General features: G+C 42.4%; 1 protein-coding gene across 2 annotated transcripts in view; it reads right to left on the minus strand.

The window, feature by feature from the left end:
* The window catches only part of R3HCC1L (R3H domain and coiled-coil containing 1 like), a 57,637-nt gene extending 43,617 nt beyond the window's left edge, over positions 1–14,020 (minus strand). Inside the window, exon 1 of one of the 2 annotated variants that reach the window (XM_040992346.1) lies at positions 13,939–14,020. The gene's annotated coding sequence lies outside the window, so the exon portion shown is untranslated. Of the gene's footprint in view, positions 1–1,897; positions 2,404–13,938 lie in introns of those variants that run through there. The other variant, XM_040992347.1, reaches the window with a different exon arrangement.
* Between the last annotated feature and the right edge of the window lie 488 nt (positions 14,021–14,508).

Here is a 14,508-nt window from a genome sequence, read left to right on the forward strand (position 1 = left end):
CCTCTGGCCTAAGGAAAAAACTACAAACACATGCAACTCTATTTACTATGTGTCTTTTAAATGGTAGTATGAGTTAGCAATTTACTGAGTATCTGCTGATATTCCAGGATTGAATCAATAAAAAAACATGAATAATGGGGCCAGTTTTACCACTGTTATAAAACACTATGGAGTGCAGAAATAAAATCTGCAGTGTTGGATCAGAACTGGAGCTACCAGTACAAACACACTGCTTTGAACATCAAGTGCTGAGTGAGCACACACCCATGTGCATTCCTACACACTCACATCACATGGCTCTCTTCCTCCATGTCTGCTGAGGCCTGGAAGCAAGGTACTCACTGCCAGCTCGGACATGCAGAGTCCAGATTTTACCTTTCAAGGCTACTCTCTACTAAAAGGAACCAGGCCTCCTTGAAGAAGTCACTCATCCTGAGGCTTGGGAAGTAAAGATGAACCCTTTTCTGGTTTAAAAAAAAAAAAAAACAAAAAACTTGGAAGGGCTCCAAGAATAACAGAGGCATATCAAAAAGATATCAACTGCTTCATACATTGATTTGAGGAGGCTCCCACTAAGCAAATTCGGAACAGCATCAAAATTATGTAGATGGAATGACTGAATTACAAATTCATCTGGTAGTGGTCACCAACAGATAGTGAAACCACTATCAGTGGCAGTCAGTGTTGTGGCACAGTGGGTTACACCAACAGCTCAATCAAGCACCAGTTCAAGTTCCTCTGCTTCACTTCCACTCCAGCACCCTGCTAATGTGCCTGGCAAAGCAATGGACCCCTGCCACCCATGGGAAACACAACTGAAGCTCCAGGCTCCTGACTGGCCTGTCCCAACCCCAGCTATTACAGCCCTCCGGGAAGTGAACCAATACATGGATGCTCTAACTCTGAAAATAATCGAAAATAATAAAATTAGTGAGTGAAAGTTTAAAATATGGATATTTACAGTCTGTAAGGTTTCTTTTCACAAGACATTTTTATAAACAAAATATGAATTAAAGGGTATGTAATGCCACTGAACTGTATACTTCAAATTAGTTGAAACAAAAATTGCTAGATTTTGCCACAAAAAAATAATTACAAAAGAAAAAACATTAATAAAAGCCTGAAAGACACTACCTTAATGAAGTGATTTAAAAACACATTACCACTATTTCAACATTTTATGCTTTCAATGTAATACCGTAAAAGCATATTGTTTCTGCAGAACTCTGGCCACAGTGTGTGACCTGAATTCACTTAGCATAAAATACAATATAAACCAAAACTGAAGGTGGTCTACAAAGTAGCCTGCATCTTCAGAACTATCAATATCATGAAAACACAAAGGCTGAAGCACTGCTCCAGATCACAGGAAACACCGCGACTGAACACTTCTCATGACACACTGGAACAATGGGTGAGATCAGAACAAGTCGGATTATAATACTAAATCAATACTGACTTCATGATTTGACAACTGAAACTATACGTGAAACTGTTAATAGTGGTCAGTTCTGAGCAGTGGAATTAAAACAATTCTTACTTTCAGCCTTATGTTTTGTCTAGTTCCCTTACAATGCAGAGGAATGACTTGCATGGTTCTAATGACTTGCATGCGCTCACTTGGGGAGTGAATCACTGGACAGAAGATCTTCCTCTCCGTCTCTCCTCCTCTCTGTATATCTGGCTTTCCAATAAAAATAAATAAATATTTAAAAACAAATAAATAAAGGGACAGCTCACAAAGGCCTCACATCCTTCCTTTTCTACAGTAGCGCCCTCTACAGAACCACCTGAAAGGTGAAGTACGTGAGCACCGCATTCTGTTACTTCACCTGTCACATATTAAATGACGATCATGAAGTAGCCTATCATGTAAGAAAATTCCTGTTGGACTTACCAAATGAGACCACAGGGTGGAAAAAACATCTGGGACAAAGTTCTCTCCTTTTCGTTGGAAAACATTCATGCTTCTAACAGTGCAAGAACACAAATACACAAAGTATGGAATGTTTAAAATTTAAAAAAAAACTTAAAAAGCAAATAATCATCAGCTAAGTGGATAGAGAGAATTCAGTAATTGTATTACTAGGAAGATTGTAGGTTTGGCCTTACTTACAAATTCATTAATGATCAGGAGACAGTGCAAATAACACATTTAATTAAATTTGCTCATTTATCTATTTTGGGAAATACGATTAACAGCACTGAGAGAGAAGCAATATAAAAGGACAGAGACGGATTAAAAACATTGGCCCCAAAATAACCAAACTGGAGAGCAGATAGAAGACTGGGTAAAATTGCAGGCATTAAATAATAAAAGAGGGACAGCAAAGGCTTATTTTCCAGCAATTTTACTGCACACTGTTGCCACATTAAGTAATTCAGGCTAACATTAATGTTAAAAAAAGAAATATATATACGCACACTCACATGTATATACGTACATATACATATTTCTTTCTTTATGGGAGACTGATAATCCTAATTAAACAAGGATTCAAAAAAGGATTATACCTTAAAAATGAAGCACTGTTGATATAATTTAATAAAAGTAGATTTATGCTCATAGTTTCACAATTACAGAAACTCTATCAAGGATTACCAATAATTAAATAAGCATTCTTAAGAGCAGGTAACCGTTATCTACCCTGTATTCATCTAGCTACATACGGATTATCCCGACTATTCCTGCCTTCACTCCCAGGGACTGACGGTTCAAAATAAAGCCTATGTTTCCTAGTCTCTTCAGGACCAAGGCGTGGCTATGTAATTAAAATTCACCAATGGCTATGAGCCAACGCGGCACACATCACTTCCAGTGAGTATCTTTTTGAAAGCAGCATCTTTCCTTCCTCCTTTTTTTGGCTGAAATGTAGATGAAAAGACTGGAGCAGTAGCAGCTACCTTAGACACCAAAGGGACTCTGAAAAGGAACAGAATCCACATGGAGCAGTGCAGCAACATGACATTACACAAGCAACTACACTCCTAAACTATTACTTTTAGAAGTCCCAGCATCAAGAAAAATAAATGTCCTATCATGTTTAAGTCCCTGCTACATGAATGCAACAAATCTGCTTCTAATAAAATCCCTATATTAAAATTCACTGCCAATTTACTCATAGAAACAATATCTTCTTTGCCAGTTCCTTTTCTACCTCCAATTCCATTACTATGAGCAGTCACCAAATCCCAGCCTTAGTCCTTTCTGTACTTCCACTGACCTCTAGGTCAAACATTTTTAAAAAACTGTACTTCTGGGGGCCGGCGCGATAGCACAGTGGTTAAGGTCCTCGCCTTACACACGCCAGGATCCCATATGGGCGCCAGTTCTAATCCCAGCAGTCCCACTTTCCATCCAGCTTCCTGCTTGTGGCCTGGGAAAGCAGTCAAGGATGAAAGCTTTGGGACCCTGCACCTGTGTGGGAGATGCGGAAGAGCTCTGGGCTCCTGGCTTTGGATTGGCTCAGCACCAGCCATTGCGGTCACTTGGGGAATGAACCATCGAATGGAAGATCTTCCTCTCTGTCTCTCCTCCTCTCTCGGACGGCAGATCTTCCTCTCTGTATATCTGCCTTTCTAATAAAAATAAATCAATCTTTAGAAAAAATTAAAAACTGCATTTCTATGCCTCATCTTTTTAGCTTCCAATTTTATCTGCTACAGCCTATCATATTCTGAGACATAACCATCAAGAACATAATTGATTTTTTTAATAAAACCGATAAAGTGTCAGTGATAACAGCAATAGTCACTTGTACAAAACAAAATAAAAAACAACAAATAGCTGGTGTTCACTCACATCTTAAAGCTGGCCGGAGGTCCCAAGCCCAAGAGCTAAGCCTCCTATTAAGTCTGAGGTGCCAAGTATTATCACACCCCATTTCACAAATGGGGAAACAAAGTCTCACACAGATTAAAGAACTTGCTGAAAATACAAAAAGAATGCAGCAAAGAGATCATTCCATGCTCCCCAGACCCACTCTTAACCAGCACACACGAGGGGCTTGTTCCAGGAACACTATCTCAGCTTAAGACCTGTTCATATTTTTAACTGTTTTTAAATCTCAGTATTTTTTATAAAAATAAAATTTATGCCTTTGCAGATTAGTTTCTAGAAATTAAAAATTATCCTTTAGAAACAAATATGCTCAATATAATGGGTGATCAAGCAATACTCTTTTGGAAACAGGGAATGATCACCAAAGAAAAACACTATTTTTCTTGTATGGCTCTAGTAAGTCCAAAGTAATTCCTAAAAACATCCCAAAGAATATTGAGTTGCTAGAATATATGACCTCAAAAACAATTTTTTTAAGTCACAGCATTAATTTTAGCTTAATACACTGTTATGGTACCACATTCTTCTAAAAATTACAACTTAAGTTATCTAACACTTAAAATTTAACATATGATAAACTGAATTCAACTCTTTCTCCTAGAGCGATCTGAGATCTTTCCCCCAATGTTACCATCAACAAAACAATACAATTGGTCGTTCACAATTTTGAGGTATTTTGACTCTCCCAACACTTTTAACCCCAGACCTTAATGTTCTTCCTCTGTGGCAGGCACTACATTCTCTATTTCCACATTTTTTTTAACATTACTCTATAGCAGTGCTGAAAAATAGCCTACACTCTCCCACTGTACCACTGAAATATTCTCTAACCATTTCCTCTTGAAGTTCTCATACAAAGCTGCCAAAACAAGCTTTCTCAAACGCTGTTTCATTGTATAACTCAACCAGAGTATTGTCATGCATTTGGATAAAATCCAACCATGGTCTCAGGCAACACTTTACAATTAAAATACATTAATATTTCTACGAAGGAGATATGAATTGTTACACTTAAAAGGATAAAGACTCAGATTAACAGCTTTACAGACTGGATCAGATTGGATGCTGTCAACTGAGTTTGCCAAAAATTGACAAACAACGTTCAAGCTTCAGACTCGTGTGAATGGAAGAGCCTGCATTAAGAATTACAGACCTAAAATGAGTTACATCTGGGAGGTGAGATCATGAATAGATTTTGCTTCTTTTCTGATTTTCCAAGTTTTCTACAGCAAGCATATATCATTTACTATTCTTTTAAAAACTAGGTGGAACAAGGTCCTAGAAAAGAAATTGACCAACTTGCAAACTAAACTAAAAAATAAATAACAAAATAAATAATTATTTTTCAGGGCCTAAAAGTCAAGACCACAATTTTAGATTACAACTTCTCACAGCTAATAAAACACTGTCAGCAGTAGCGAGAGTCCCAACACTGAACAGGACACTTACTCACTGACATTTTAAAAATGACACTTTAAAAAAAAAAATAAAACCTCATTTGCTTTAGCTTACTACCTTCCATTTCAGTAAGTACTTGAGACAGGCTACCAACGATGGCAAGTGTCTTCTGCGACCCATGGTTTTCCCAACCGTGACTGACAGTCCTCCTATAACAAATGAGTCCATGGAACCATCGCTCTCCTTACACCTGGTAAACCTGAGACACTGATAACTTACAAGACTCAATTATAAAAGGCAACTCAGCTTCCACCTAGCTCTCTCTGCACGCTCATGCCTAGTTTCGCCACTATGTCACGTGGAAAGATCCTATGGAGGTATTCTGGGTTAAGAGCTAAACATCAACCAGACATGTGAGTGAAGAAGACTTCAGGTTCTAGTGCCCAGCTGTTACTTTTTTTTTTTTTAAGATTTTATTTATTTATTTCAAAGGCAAATTTACAGAAAACAGAGCCAGGGAAGCAAAGATTTTCCATCCACTGGGTTACTTCCCATATGGCCACAGCAGCCACAACTGGATCAGGCCAAAGATAGGAGGTAGAAATTTCTTTCAGGTCTATATACATGCTAGGGACCAAGTACTTAGCCATTCTCAGCTCCTTACCCGGGTACTTAACAGGGAGCTGGACAGGAAGTTTAAAGCTGGGACAAGAACCAGCTCCCATACAGAATGTTGGTAGTACAGGTGGTGGCTTTATCCACTAAGCCATAGTGCCAGCTCTGATTTTTTGACCTTTCCAGGTAAGGCTCTGGAAAGTTATCACCAAACTGCTTTGTCTGAATTCCAAAAGAATCCATTACCAATAACAAAATGGTTGTTTTACACCGTTAAGTTTTAGAGTAGCTTGTTAAACAATAAGAGCTAATCAGAAAAAGTACAGTTTGCTAGTTTATTAGCTTCAGAGCAAACATACACACAAGGTTATCAGGCTAAGACTCCACCTGCAGTGCTGGCATCCAGCATGCGCATCGGTTTCTGTTTCACCTGCTCCACTCCTGATCCTTGCTGCTGTGCCTGGGAAAGCAGCAGAAGATGCCCAAGTGCCTGGGCCCCTATACCTAAGTGGGAGAACCTGAATAAACTCCTGGTTCCCCTGCTCACAGTGGCCCAATTCTGGCCACTGCAGCCATTTGCAAAGTGCACCAGAGGATGAAAGATCTCCCCTTCTCTCTGTAATGCTGCCTTTCCAATAAAAATAAAATAAAACTTAAACACACACACATCCTAAAAAGTTGAGCTTCCTTCAACTTGAGAGAAGCTGCAATCCACCAATGCACAACTGGGCAGACATCTCTAAACAAGACAGCCTCTACAACGGGGCTTAGTAATTCATCTCAATTATCTTCTGAGTACCTATTATATATGACACTTGGCTATATGCCTAAGACACAAAGATGAATAACATGTAGTCTATGGTTATTAAGTTTATAATTTTGAAGGGAGGAGAAAAATAGGTACACAAATAGTTTATGAAAGTACCTAAGTGTCAGAATAGGGATATAAAGTTTACTACAAATGGACTTACAGATTTTTTTATTCCTTTAGGAAAGCAAAAGAGATTTAATAGACATCTAGGAAAAAAGGCAAAAAGAAAAAAAACTCATAAAAAATGTAGGCCAGGTTATGTTTATTTTGTATGAGAGACAGAGCTTCCCCTTCACGAAGTTTCCTCCCCATCTGCCCATCAACACCCGAGCCTGGGCCCGGAGCCAAAGCCAGGAGCTGGTAACCCCATCCAGGTTTCCCACATGGAAACCACCCAACTACCTGAGCCGACACTGCTGCCTCCCTGGGTAAGCACCAGTAGAAAGCTGGAGCCGAGCCAGCACATGGAGTACAGGAGTCCCAACTGACGTCTCCACCACTGGCCCAAACGTCCACCCCCCAGGTTACTTATACGTCTTGCTATTCTGTCAGTTGTTATCCTTTAAATTTTTCTGTATTTTACAAATATTTTACAGTGTATATTTTCATTTTTAAAAACTATTTTAAAAAAAGAGGGACAGTGTTGTGCCCCAGCATTTAAGCTACTGCCTGCAATTAATACCAGCGTTCCATGTGGATGCTGGTTCCAAGTCCAAGCCACTCCACTTGCAATCCAGCTCCTCATTCATGAGCCTGGAGACACAGCAGAGATGGCCCAAGCACTTGGGTCCTTGCGACCCACATAGAGACCCGGCTGGAGCCCAGTTCTGGGCACTGCAGCCATTCCAAGTGAATCCAAGGATGGAAGTGTGTCCAATAGCTCTGTCTTGTGTGTCTCTCTCCCCTCTGTCCAACGCTTTCAAAAAAATACACCTTACAAAGGAAATTAAAACTTTTTTTTTTAATGTGTTTAATTGCAAAGAGTCAAATCATTAACAGGTCTGCAACACATTAAGCTGGGCTGGTTATATGCATCTTAAGTATGCAAACTAAACTCAAGGGGAAATGTTCATGCAATGAAAAATGCTTTACGTATGTTCCTTGAGATCCTATTATATGTTCTTCTTCCCTATCCTAACTATAAATATTTACAATTTCTCCTCAAATACTAACTAACTCAATGAGCCGTCCGTGTCTTGGTCATGCCCTCCCGGTTGTTTCCTCGTGCATTCTTTGTCTCTCTCCCTGCATCTTTAATGGGTCTTTAACCCATTTCAGAGTCCACCCACCTCGGTCGGCCCTTGCTCCACATCTCAGTCGCTCTGTTTGTGTGTCTGCCTGTGTGACAGGCCCCCAGTATTCCTGACTTCTCTCTAATCAACTCTCTGCCTACTATGTATGTCTCTGTGTCCTTCCTCAATTCTGTTTGTGTCTCTCCTCCATCCCATCCCATTTTTCAAAACTGTTACTGTTTTTAACATTTTTAAAACATTTGTTTGTTGAAGAGGCAGTTTCAGAGAGAGGCAATGGGGACGCAGAAGAGCAGAGTTGATCTTTCATCTGCTGGTTCACTCCCCAAACGGCCACAAAGGTCAGGGACAAGACAGGCTGAAGCCAGGAGCCACAAACTCCCTTCTGTGACTCCCACATGACAGACAGGGGGCCCTATCACTTTAGCCATTCTCTTAGCAAGGAGCTGCACTGGAGGTAGTCAGGATTTGAACCAGTGCTCCTATGGGATTACCAGCATTACAGGTGGTGGCTTGCTGGCTGCAACACAATAAGAAAGGTTTGTATTAGTTCCCTACTTTATAGATAAGAAAATAAAGACTACTGGTATATATCTGAGAGGTTGGGATTCAAATTCAAGTGCTTTCTGTAGTTTGTACACACTGCTGGCACTGCATGGCAAAGAACCTGAAAGAGCTTAACCGTAAGCCAATATGAACACTACGCATATGAAGACGCTAAGAGCTGCATCTAATACTAAAGAGTGCTACACATCTTTTGCATACTTTTTTGACTGCACAAACTAAATGCTAAGGATCGTCAGCTACCTGCCTATTCCAGAAATCCACACACACAATCCCAAGTTAGTTCCCTTAATTTGGAAATCTCACAATACCAGAACTTGCTGTTCCTAAAAGTTCTCTGTTTTCACTCTTTGCCCCAAACCAGAACTGTCAGTAAAGCACATACATACACAATGACAACAGATATTAACCACACTGAAGAATATACATGAATGGATAGCTACATAAAAGGCTAGCATGAACCAGTGGAAAATGGACACTATAGATTGAGAGCAACTAGTCTGTTTAATTGAAGAGAAAATTCTCCCCCAAAAAGCAAGCAACACCCTGTAACTTTTCTTCTAATGTTCTGATAACTAGAATTTCTCTAAATCAGTGAGATTTTAGGAGTTACCCAAACTTCAACCATCCTGCTAGGCTCATTAATGGAGACATTTTCCCCATAGCTAAGAGCACATTTTCTGGTGGGTAAGCATGGTAGAAGCAGGGTTCTCTTTCAAGGCATGAGCTGCCCAGTTCCATTATTCTCACTTTCCCTAAAAGCAGGAGGCCTACGACAAATATAATTCAGTAACTAAAAGAAATGTGTACATTTTACTTCAGGTTGGCAGTTGTCAAACACCATCCAACTCACCAGTTTATTCACAATCTGAAGACTAGCCTTATATTTATATAAACTTGTAATTAAAAATTTATATGACTTGATTTACTTATGTCAAACAAGCTGTATGAAGACTAAATAAAAACATACCAAGTTTTCATTTATTCTGGTGAGATTTGATGACTATCTGACTCACGGAGTTAATGAAGGCAGGGTCAGGGATCAAACTTCATGTTGGCCAATTAGCTTTGCTGTGTTTCAGGGTTCCACAGTCACAGTCAATAACATTCACCTCGGCTAACAAAGAAATACAGTGATGGTGTGAACATCAGAGCAAGGGTGAGGAAACTCTTCTCTGCCAAGGGCTATCTGGATGTTTATAACATCATTAGTGGACCACACAAAATTACCAACTTTAAAATTAACTGGCTTTAGATTTATGGAATTTCAAGTACCACCTGCAGCAGCTTTGGTGGAGCCAAACCAAATGATGCTGTGGGCCTCACACAGCCTGGACAGTCCCCACCCCTGCATTAGAAGACTAAATATATCCACAACTATTAGAAAAAATACATTAAAAATTTTTAAACTGGAATAACAGCACCTCTTTTACTAAGTCTAACTAGTATGTGCCTCATCCAAATAATCTGTTTTCAGCCATGCACATCCAATATTATTATTCCTGATTTACAGATTTTGTTTTTAAAAAAAAAAGTAAATTCAAAATGCTTATATGAACCAAAATCCTGCAGGGCCTGGATTCCAGTCTTGGCATACCTGACTCCAAAGTGGGATAACTTCCACCAGACACACACAGCCTCTGCAGAGCATGCCTCGGTGACAGAGGAAAATCAATTCAGTGCTTCTATTCACAACCAGTCAGCAGATTAACTAAGCACCCACCACACAGACTTTGCTGCTACCACCGAGATGGAATCTGCCTTCTAAACTCCTTTTAAGTAAAAAGGAAAAAAAAAGCATTTAAAACATGAAAGAAAAAAACTGCATTATAGCACACAGTCTGTAAGCTTTGTATGCATGTTGCAAAAAAAAAAAAAGTTCCCTTGTTAATTCACAATTAAAGGTAAGAATAACACAGGCAAAGAACAATAATCAGGAGACACCACATTGTAAAAGAGAATAAAGGAAATGCTTCCTAAACATCTGAACCTGCAGATAGCGTGTAGCCAATCTGGCTTCAAAGGACGCAAAAAACACCTCCATCTTTAATGCAAAGTCTTTGCCTTGTCAACATTGCTTTGCTCTACAAGCCCTTTCTCACTGGTTTCTCTGAACCCCTGACTCTTCGCACATGCACACACCCCTACATCATCAACCACATCAGTCTCATGGAACATCCACCTTGAGGTGCAAGCACACAGTGAAGACATGACATGGGCTCCAGTGGGAGCTCAGCTCACATTCCAGCTTCCCACGAATGCATGCCCTGGGAGCAGCTGGGTGCCTGCCAACCACAGCTCAAATCTGCATTGAGTTCCAGGTGGTTCCACAGCCCCACCTGTCGCAGGCATTTGGGGAGGGAACCAGTACACAGATTTCATTTTCTGCCACTCAAGTAAATAAAATAAAGATCAAAAAGAAATCATCACCTTTAAAAAACAAAGGTCATCAAGGTACCTAAGGCTTATCAACCACAGGTTGAAATTTTAACATCAAAAAGTCTCATTTTAAAAAGGGGGCAGTGCTGTAACCTGGCAGCTAAAGTCCTCCCTTCAACACACCAGAATGTCATATGGGAACCAGTTCTAATCCCAGCGGCCCCACTTCCCATCCAGCTCCCTGCTTGTGGTCTGGAAAAGCAGTCAAGGATGGCCCAAAGCAGTGGGACCCTGCACCCGCGTGGGAGATCCAGAGGAGGTTCCTGGCTCCTGGCTTCGGATTGTCTCAGCTCCAACCGTTGCGGCTGCTTGGGGAGTGAATCCTTGGACGGAGGATCTTCCTCTCTGTCTCTCTTCCTCTCTGTGTATCTGACTTCGCAATAAAAATAAATTTTTTAAAACAAAGCTTGGGACCAGCCTTGTGGCTGAGCTGCCTTGATGTTGGTACCAGTCTCACACGAGTGCCAGCATGAGCCTCAGCTGCTCCACTGCTCACCCAGCTCCCCAATAACACCTGAGAAAGCATTAGACAAGAGCTCCTGGCTCCTGAATTCTGCCTGGCCCATACACTGTGGCAACTGGGGCAAGAAGCAGCAAGTGGAGAAACGGCAGTTTTCTCTCTCTCTCTCTCTCTGTTCCTTCCCTTTTAATATGAAACCAGAAAGGTGAGAAAGAACTAGATATAAAACATTTGAACTCTTAAAAAAAAAAATAGTAACTCTCGCCATTTTAATACTATCTAAAAGTTGAGGGGAAAAAAAGCTTAACACAATTTTTACATAAAATCCAGATGCTAGAAATAACCCTGCAAACTAAGAACCTCCACTTATAATACAAGACTTGTGAATTAAAGACAACCGTCCTGATCCTGCAGTGTAGCTCAGCTGGTTAAGCCACCACCGAGTCCCGGCTGCTCCACTTCCCAGCCAGCTCCCTGCTCGTGGCTTGGGAAGGCAGAAAGACAGCCCAAGTCTTGGGTCCCTCCACTTACATGGGAGACCAGAAAAACCTCCAGACTCCTCCCTTCAGCACAACACAGCCCCAGACATTATAGCCATTTGGGTAGTAAACCAATGGACAGATCTTTCTGCATATGTGTAAACTCTGCCTTTCAAATAAGTAAATAATTATAAAAGGGGGGCATCACCTTCACATTACAAGTAAATAAATGAAATCTCAGGAAAATATTTTACTTACAAATTATGAGGGAGGCAGTATGGTGACTCAACAAGCTAATCCTCCACCTGCAGCGCCAGCATCCCATATAGGCATTGGCTCATGTCCCAGCTGCTCCACTTCCCAACCAACTTCCTTCCTGTGCTTTGGGAAGGCAGTGGAAGATGGTCCAAGTCCTTGGGACCCTACAGCCATGTGGGAAAGTTGGAGAATGCTCCGGCTTCTGATTGGCTCAGCTCTGGCCCTTGCGTCAATTTGGGGAATGAACTAGTAGCAGATGGAAGATCTTTTTCTGTCCTTCATCTCTGTAAATCTGCCTTTCCAACAGAAACAAACAAATCTTCAAATAACAAACTTTTTAAAAAGCAAATATCATAGTTTTCAATGTCATCATCTAACAGTATAACAAAAGCTTGCCTGCACTACTAGGCCCTTCAATCACATCTTATTTAAAAATCCCTACAGATACCTTGTGAGCTAAATGCTATTTCCTCTATCTTACCTGATAGTAGATAAACTCAGATAAATCAACTAATTGGTCCCAAGTTAAACATCAGTAAGCCCCAGCACCAGGATTTGGATTCAAATTTGCTCAGCTTCAAATTGTGAATTAATACACATTAATGACATCCTGTTTTTCTGGGACACATTCAAGTATTTTTCAATTACTGCGGGGCACACATAGGCTAAAAATACTAACCGCTACACCTCCCTCTATAACCCTGTTGACTTGCAAAATCCATATTCTCTGAGAGGAAAAGCAAGACAGTAAGCAACCTGTCTAGAATAGCAAGCTTGTCAGAAAACAGACCAGAATACTGATTATTTGTATTCTGAATCCTGTGAGAACCATACATGGATAACGATGCTGACCAGCCTGGCTTGCTTGGTTGAGTGGGGCCCTGTCAGCAGGGTCAGCCTTCTTAGCAGGTGAGTGGCATCTGAACACGGGATGACACACGAGCTGGCACGGGCAGCTATTAGCTTAGGATCATACTCATGGAATGTTAAGTGATTTCTGGTCCCTGCGTGGTGCTTTAGGTGGGTTACCAAAGGACAAAAACGATGAGCGGGGATGGGGGACGAAATCCCAGTTCTAACGGAGCTTACAATCCACACAGTTCAGACTGACATCACAGAGGGTACGGCACGAAGGCCACCTGCTCACCAGGAACCTCGCAAGAAAATCAATATGTGTGGGGTATCTATTAGCAAGGGGCAGGCCAAGACTAACGCCGGGACTCCGGAGTCCAGCTCCTGTGCTCGCTCCCTGACACAACTCCACGAGGTGGCTGTACATACATAAGGAAAACTTTTGAAACAATCCGAGTTTTCCGCCCAAGAAAAGCAGGAAGTACATCCACCCTCCGACCTCCGGGTCCCAGCCATAGCCCGGGGCTCGCGGGCGGCCGGGGCTGGCTGGAGGTCCAGCCACCCACCGCCAGCAGCCCTGGGGTCTCGGGGGGATCGCCGTCGGCGGCCCACGCCCCCCAAAACCTGAGGGGATCGCCACGATCCCGCTCCAGCACCTGTTGAAACCCCGGAAAGGGACGTCCGCTCAGCAGACAGCAGGTGGACGGGGGTGGGGGGGCAGAGCGGTTCTATGACCCCCCAGCCCCCGTGAAGGCAAAAGGAGTCCCAAAGGGTCCCACAAAGGTCCCTCTCCACCCAGGTCCAGAGGGTCAGAAGGTGGAAGCTTCCTAGTAACCTCTGCCCCAGGCGGGGGCCGACCCGGCGAGTCACGTGAAGGGGAAAAAAAATCCGGTCACAGGAGAAAAGGAAGTTCTCATCCCCGCCTGTGAAGGGCAAAGAGGAGGCAAGGGGCTCCGGGCTGAGGTACACACCGAGGGAATGAGAAACGGGGCCGTAGGGCTAGTCGTTACCGGTGCGCCGTCGCTCTGCGCTTCCGTCGCCTCCGCCAAACCGTGCCTCTTCCGCTCCCGCCGCTGGGGCGCGCGCCAGGCCTCGGCTCCACCCCGTCCGCCGCGCGGCCTTCTGGGAGTGGTAGTCCTCGCCACAGCCGGCAGCGCCCTCTGCGCGCGGGTCACGTGCGGGGGCGGAGCTGGGAAAATGGCGAGGGCGTTAGGTCGTTAAGCAGCCAAGCTTTCAACCTCCCTCCATTCCCCTTCGTTCTAAATGTATTCAGATCTCTTCACGCCTCCCTCCGTTTAACCATCTCCCTTCTCTGTTCATCACCAGTTCTTTTTTTTTTTAAGATGTATTTTTATTGGAAAGTCAGACATACAGAGAGGAAGAGAGATAAAAAGGAAGATCCTCGTCTACTGATTTACTCCCCAAGTGACTACAACGGCTGGAGCTGCGCCGATCCGAAGCCAGGAGCCAGGAATCCCCTCCCAAGTCTCCCACGTGGGTGCAGGGTCCCAAGGCTTTGGGCCGTTCTCGACTGCTTTCCC

The sequence above is a fragment of the Ochotona curzoniae genome, unplaced genomic scaffold (assembly GCF_017591425.1).
Source record: "Ochotona curzoniae isolate NIBS_2020 unplaced genomic scaffold, NIBS_Ocur_1.0 contig_66, whole genome shotgun sequence".
In the NCBI taxonomy this organism is placed as follows: domain Eukaryota; kingdom Metazoa; phylum Chordata; class Mammalia; order Lagomorpha; family Ochotonidae; genus Ochotona; species Ochotona curzoniae.